The sequence below is a fragment of the Nicotiana attenuata genome, chromosome 9 (assembly GCF_001879085.1).
Source record: "Nicotiana attenuata strain UT chromosome 9, NIATTr2, whole genome shotgun sequence".
Taxonomy (NCBI): domain Eukaryota; kingdom Viridiplantae; phylum Streptophyta; class Magnoliopsida; order Solanales; family Solanaceae; genus Nicotiana; species Nicotiana attenuata.
Genome location: NC_031997.1, coordinates 42,512,091 through 42,519,488, shown reverse-complemented (window position 1 = coordinate 42,519,488; position 7,398 = coordinate 42,512,091). Strand labels below are relative to the sequence as shown.

General features: G+C 37.8%; 1 long non-coding RNA gene across 1 annotated transcript; it reads right to left on the bottom strand.

Annotated features, from left to right (window-relative positions):
* LOC109232796 lies at window positions 1,554-6,302 on the bottom strand. The gene is made up of 4 exons (XR_002068999.1): window positions 6,090-6,302; window positions 5,795-5,915; window positions 3,378-3,512; window positions 1,554-1,724 (listed from the first exon to the last, which is right to left on the bottom strand). It is a non-coding gene; the product is annotated as an uncharacterized LOC109232796 (long non-coding RNA).

The following is a 7,398-nucleotide window of genomic DNA, read 5'->3' as shown; positions in this document are numbered from 1 at the left end:
GGCCGTACAGCATGAGTTCGGGTACTCGGGTAGAGTTGAGCACAGCATTTCACCCCCAGACGGACGGACAGTCCGAGCGCACTATTCAGATTCTTGAGGATATGATCTGTGTGTGTGTGATGGAGTTTGGAGGTTCTTGGGATCAGTGCCACTGACTGAGTTTGCTTACAACAATATCTATCAGTCCAGCATTCAGATGGCACCGTATAAGGCCTTGTATGGTAGGCGGTGTAGGTCCCCGGTGGGTTGGTTCGAGTCGGGCGAGGCTAGATTATTGGGCACGTACTTAGTACAGGATGTTTGGAGAAGGTCAAGGTGATTCAGGATAGACTCCATACAGCCCAGTCCAGACAGAAGAGTTATGCGGACCAGAAGGTTCGTGATGTTTCCTATATGGTTGGAGAGCAGGTTTTGCTGCGGGTTTCCCCTATGAAGGGCATTATGAGATTTGGGAAGAAAGGGAAATTGAGTCCGAGGTTTATTGGCCCTTTTGAGATATTGCGGCGTGTTTGGAAGGTTGCTTATGAGCTTGCCTTACCTCGCAGCTTAGCAGAAATTGATCCGGTATTTCACGTTTCGATGCTCCGGAGGTATCACGGTGATCTGCCTCCCACCAAGTGAAGGCAGCTCCCGTAAACTGAAAAGTCGTGAACGCCACCCCACTGGTCTCCAAAATACCCGCGGTGTGAAGAATCCTCTGACATCTATCCAAGAAACCTCGGGCATCCTCGCCCTCTGCACCACTGAAAGTAGGAGGCTGGAGTCTACCAAACCTCTCCAATCTACGCTGCTCGTCCTCTGGCATAACTGGAGCTACGTAACCCTGAGCAGCTGCCAGTACTGGAAAATAAACCTATGGCAACGCATAGAAAACCGTTGCGGTACATAAGAACACCGTTGCCATAGAGCTATTGCAATGTTTTTGCGTCCGTCTAACTAGGTCGCGTTGCAGTAGCTCTACTGTAACGCTTACTGCAACGGTTTGGAAAACCGTTTCCTTATAGCAATCTATTGCAACGGTTATTTATCATTCTACTGCGACGAGTATTTTCAATCAACTAGAACGGTTCAAAGGCGTTGCAATATATGTTTGTGTAACGGTTATTTTTTCTATTGCAACGGTTAAGTTAGGATATTACGATAATTTATTGCCGCTTTTGCAGCGGTTTAATTACTATTGCTACGGGTTGTTTACACTAACAACAATCTAATAGGTTCTAATGCAACGGTGTGCATTATCTATTGCAACGGTTTATAGTACCTTTGGCAATGGTTTAGTTTACCTACTACAACGGTTACCTGTCATATTGCAACAGTTTACATGGTTAATTGAGACAGTTTTTGTTACCTATAGCAACGGTTGAGGTAATCTATTGTAATGGTTTAATTGAACCAACAATATACTCCCTGATAGTAAATAAATATTTACATTAAATTATAATACACAATAACTTATATAAATCATAAAATAAAACTAATCATAAACATTTACAATCCAAGTTGTAATATCCGTAAAGGCAAAATATTAGAACCCATCTACATAAGTTTAATAATCCAAAAGTTAAGAACCAAGTATATAAGTTTTACAATCCAAAAGTTAAAGAAGTTTCAAAATGTTTGATAACAAACGATTCCTAGAACATTTAGAGTTTCAGCAACAATCAAAAAATCTTCTTAAGCAGGATCTTCATTCCTTTGATCTTCCCTTTCTTCATTTTCTCCACCTACAAAAGAGGATAAATAAAATCATTATCTCTTTAAATGCTAGTTAACAATTCAAATACAAATGAAAGGTAAAGGATTTAAGAATACCATACACACAAATTTTTTTTGACATTATTATGAGTACTGCATTTACTCCAAGAATTCTTGCATTTTACTGTATATAGAGATGTTTAACATAAACACGTTGATAATATGTTCCCTATAAGGACATTTTTCCAAATTTATCAACGGATTCTTGGTTGCAATTTGGAACATCAGCTCGTTAAAAGTCTTGGTCCTTGATAAAAATAAGCTTCAACAGAAAGGAAAAAAAACAATTAAAGGACAAATTAATCTTCCCGATTAATTATATTCCGGTGAGGCAAAACCAAATATATAGTTAATAATGAAGCAAGGGAAGTAAGAATGCTTAATTTAATGTGAGGAGAGATATTGAAAGTTCATCAGTAACATTGTTGGTGGTCCATGGTGACCAAAAAGTGTTATCTTTTCATAGATTTTGTTGGAGGCGAACATTAAAAAGCAGAGAATTCAGGACACAGTAGTAAAAGCTTGTTACACTCAAAGGGGCAGTCCACAAAGATCTAAAGAAGCCTCGTACCTTAGCCAAGAAAAATATAGTTTACTGGTTAACTAACGTCCTATGGCAGTGTTCACGAACACACAGACACAGAGCACTGCCATTCAAAATTATATATAACTTCCTCCAGACCAAAGAATAAGGAAAATAATAATTTTTTTATAATGAAAAAACAGCTCAATCTAGGCACCGTTGCAAGCTAGGTATACTCAACAGATGGGTAGCTCACTGTTTCCTTGTGTATCTTGTACTCCGTTAGTAACATGTTCAAAAAAATTATATAAATTCAGAATTTATTACTTTCTTTTAAACATCTTTCAATTTCAAAACCAAATGTTCAACTCCTATGGCATCCTCCTCTAATGCAAAATAATCAGAGGCCCCGCCTACGACCTAAAGAAACATACAAATTTAAACAAAACAAAATAAAAAAGATTATTGATCAGAATGTGCAGCATATTCTTGAACAGCCGAATGAAGTGAAATCTAAACTAGTTACCTCTCCATTTCTATATAGGACGTTGGACATCGCACGTGTAGTGAAAATTTTAATAACTACCTAAAAGACCAATTATGAACTACCAAATGCAAGATAAGTGTCGAAATGTTGAATTTACATGAAAATACATTAACTTTCTATCGTTACCCATTCTAGTTTAGTTGATCAAGAAGTACACTTAGAAGGAGTAGAACCAATCAAATGGAGATAAGTTGCTTTCTCGCTCTGTTATGCATAGTAGACTAGCAGAAGTTAGACTAAGTGGTGTCACATGACACCACTTAATCAGAAAATTATACTAAATATGTATATTTAATTAAAAGGAAGAAACAAATATGAGGATAAATAAAATAAAGTGACACCACTTGACACAAACAAGACATCTACATTCAACTTGGCTAACAATATCATCAAAGAAAGTCATGTTGAAGATTGGAAAGCATGAAATCAAAAAAGATGCGTGAGTAGTCTGCCTCTGTGTATTGTGAATAACAGAAGAGAATCAGAGGTGGAGAATATGAGATATGGGTGTAACTTTGTGGCTTGTAACATCAAAGAAATTAAGATTGGTACCTCATTTTCTTTGTTGCTGCTTATGAGTGGCCACAAGAACTGTCTGCAATGCATTGGATGTGGGTGGCCTGTTGTCTTCTTTTAAAGTCTGTACATGGCATGTTGGACTGGTGGCATTTCCAAGCAGATGTTGGTCTAATTACATGTTTAGAGAGAAAATCAAGTACTAGATATGGTTTCTACTACTTGAATTTGTCAACTAGTTCACATAAGCACATTGATATCCTTCATGTTTCAAGTAGTACATGGCCAGAAAGGAATTTCTTAAGAAATAATTTCAGCACTCAAATGAATAAAGAAAATAACATGTTGCATGATTTCCAATAAAGCTAAAGTGCATAAAATGACAGCTTGAAAAAGAACAATGTCTGAAATCAACAAGAAGCACCCCAGATAACTAATCAAATATCAGAAAATTAAGATCTCATTGCCAAATAGATACTAAAACATGAACACACTATAAGTTCCAGAAAAAAAATAAAAAGAAAGATACCAACAATTAAGATTAAAGAGATACATTTTTATCATCTTCCCATAGGACAAGCGGTGGTCAAAAGCTAATCACTCCATTAAGCTTAACATTTTTTTCCATTTCTTCTCTCTTTTAGCTTCAAAAATAACAAACAGAAGTTCATCTAAGGAAGTTCTGTTCAGGTTGTTTTCACTGTTTTTTAATAGTTTTTGATATTTAAGCTTCATTTACTGATGTGTCCCAATTATTATTAATATTCAATCCAGAAATAAAAGAGAACGACAGCAACAATGTGTCAACTGTGAAAGAAGAAGAAGAAGAAGAAGAAGAAGAAGAAGAAGAAGATGATGATGATGATGATGATGATGATAAAGAAAGAGAATGACATCAACAATTTGTCAACGAAGAAGAAGAAGAAGAAGAAGAAGAAGAAGAAGAAGAAGAAGAAGAAGAAGAAGAAGAAGAAAGAGAAGAGGAGATGCAATATTTTGCAATAATTAAGTTAAAAGCAGCAAATAATGAAACCCTTTAACCCCGTTTTGGCATCAAGAATTGGGACTGTGGTGTCACATTTCATCCCAAAAATAGTGCAACACAAATAATATAACAACACAAGGCTAGAGATCAAATAATATATCTCAAGATTTAAATTGCAAACATGACAGCATCACGTTTGTGCACATTCTGTTGACACTGGATTTTCCAGATTTTCTGAAATTAGTAAAAAAGGAATTCAAGTGGATGATACAGTTATGGAAATTAACCATACATGTCTATGATGTGAAACAAACATCATATATAGGGAGCCAGGAAAACATTAGCACAACAGAATTGGATTCTTAAGAAGATCACACAAGAGATCACTATGATCATATCCAAATGGAAGAGAACATCGTGATCAAGTTTTATTCTGACGTCGTTTACTTTTTTGCAGGAGACGATACTGTACCTATGCCCTATCCTTTGAGGAACTCCCAGTTGGTGGTATCAGTACTATGTACTCGTTCCACTGGGAGGAAATCAAAGATAGGCACAAGCATAGAAGAGAGAAGCTGGAGGACAGTACAGATTATTGACAGGAGCTGGAGGTGGAATTTTTCCATCATTCATAGATATGTCCTAGGTCCTAAAATACACAACAGTAGCTATACTCTAGAGTTACAAGGTAGGGACATTCAAATAGGCAATTATAATAGAAGGCTTCCCAGATATGTCATGTATCACGTTATGGCAGACATGCACCTTTGGAAATTAAGAATGAGACTATTAGATGGGTTGAGGAGGCAGTACCATATCATCAAGGTGCTGCTGGAAAGCATATGTTTTGTCAAGAAAAACGCAACATTAAACGATGTACAGAACTGGTGCAACAGAGGAAAATAGCAGGTGCAAGGGAGTTGGCTGTGTGCTATCACATTGCAGGTTATTTACTGATTGATGATCGAAGGTTATTGAGCTGGACAGGATATTGCTGGGCAGACATGGAGCAAAATGATCAACTCACTAGGCAAAGACGACCACAATTCTGGACAATTGAGTATCTACTTATCATGAAATTATTAGGGCTAGTTTTTATTCATGAACTTCTATACATTCCTAGACTTCTTTACAAAGTATTACTTAATTCAAATTGTACTACCTTAATTGAGTATAACCTGCTCAATTTAGGTAATAGGACCTATGTCTTTACAGTTGGTATGACTCTTCATCACATTGTTTTGTTTTTGTTTTATTTAGATATATATAAAAACTAGCCCTAGGCACTTGCCTAGTGGATTGCCAAAAAAAATGATTCCTTTTTGTTTTGAAAGAACAAACGATTCCAAGCCTAGCATACCAATTTCGGTTCAAATCATAAATCTAAAGCAACATATACACCACTGATACCCAAAAGACTAAACAATAAAGAAAACCAATATATCCAAATAAGAATATAAGAACTTACAACTTCTTCAGCTAGCGATTTCTCATAGTGTGCCTTTTGGGAAAATAATTTCTCGCGATTGAAGCTAACTGAGAAACTAATTGTGTGAACACGCTCAAGGAATCGATCTTTTCCGGAGAATCTGCCAACAGAAAATTCGCTTCTAATTGTAGTTACTGAATAAATCAAAGACTCTCATAAAGAAAATGCATATAAAATTAAAATAAAAAAGTAAGACCACCAATTTGTGTGCATGCAAACAAAAATCACAAACAAAATTAAAAATCTGAAACTAGCCTAAAATAGGGAAACTTACGCTGATGGTAGAAAGAGATCTCAACCTTTTTGTCTCTGCAAATACACTTTGCAAAATCTCAACTATTGATTTCTGACTGATTTTGAGACCCCACGATTCTGCTACTTTGTGAATCTATTGGGTATTTAATTTTACAAAGCTAAATTCTACCCATGGCTAAGAACCCTCATTGCAGTGTTTATGTTACAAATTTGGATAAGAGAGAGAGAGAGAGAGAGAGAGAGAAATTGGGACTGAAATTGGGAGTGAAATTGGGAGGAGATGTAATTGGGAGATGAAATTGGGAAATAATTAGCGTGGGTTAGGGAGAGAGAAAGTAGGTTTAATTAGGGTCTGATAGCGTACAAGTTGTTAGGGAATGAAAAAGCTGATGTTTAATATTTTCAAATAAGAAATAAGAGTAAAAAATATTAAGGAAAAGATTTTTGTCGGGTTTGGCAAATTAGAAGAGGGAAAATAAGGAGGGAACCCATAACCGTCCCCATAGATAATTTTTCCCCAACACCGTGCCAATAGATACAAATATTGCAACGTTTGTAACAACCGTTGCTACAGTAAGATCTATGGCAACGGGTTGATTATTAAAGAGTAGCGAAATCCTCCAGCCCTTTTGGCAACGGTAAAAACCGTTGCTATATATAGTGTATGGCAACGGTTCTGTTACCGTTGCATAAATTTTTGTTACCACGGGCCCTATTTCTAGTAGTGTGCCACCGGCTGGGCTAGTGGTGCCTCTGGTGTCTGCAATCCCTGAACCACCTGATCGAGTGTGTGGGCGGCGGGAGTCTGAGAGCCTCCCCCTACTGAGAAGTGGTTGCAGCAGTAGAAACCGCGACCGCCTGAGCAAGACTCGTACATACTGTCAAGATCTGGGCCAAGCTCTCCTGAAGACCCAGAATCACGATGGGCACAGCTGATGCCTGAGCTGGTACTGCTGGAGTGTCCACAACTGGGACCTGATCCTGAACTGGGGCGGTTGGTGGATCTACAGGTACTGCCCCAGCTACGGTGCAGGCCACACCTCTGCCCCTACCACGGCTTCGACCGCGTCCTCAGCCTCTAGTGGCCACAGCTGGTGGTACTAGTAGTCGTCCATCCTGACCAGTCGCTCGTGTCCTCACCATCTAGGAGAGAACAGAATAACAGAAATTTAGTACTTGGATCAACAGATTCGCACGACAAGAATTTCAAGAATATGAAATTTTCCTAAAGGTTCTGCAGCCTCTCGAGGATAAATACAGACGTCTCCATACCGATCCGCGAGACTCTAGTAAACCTGCTCTTGACTCGTGAGACCTATGTAACCAAG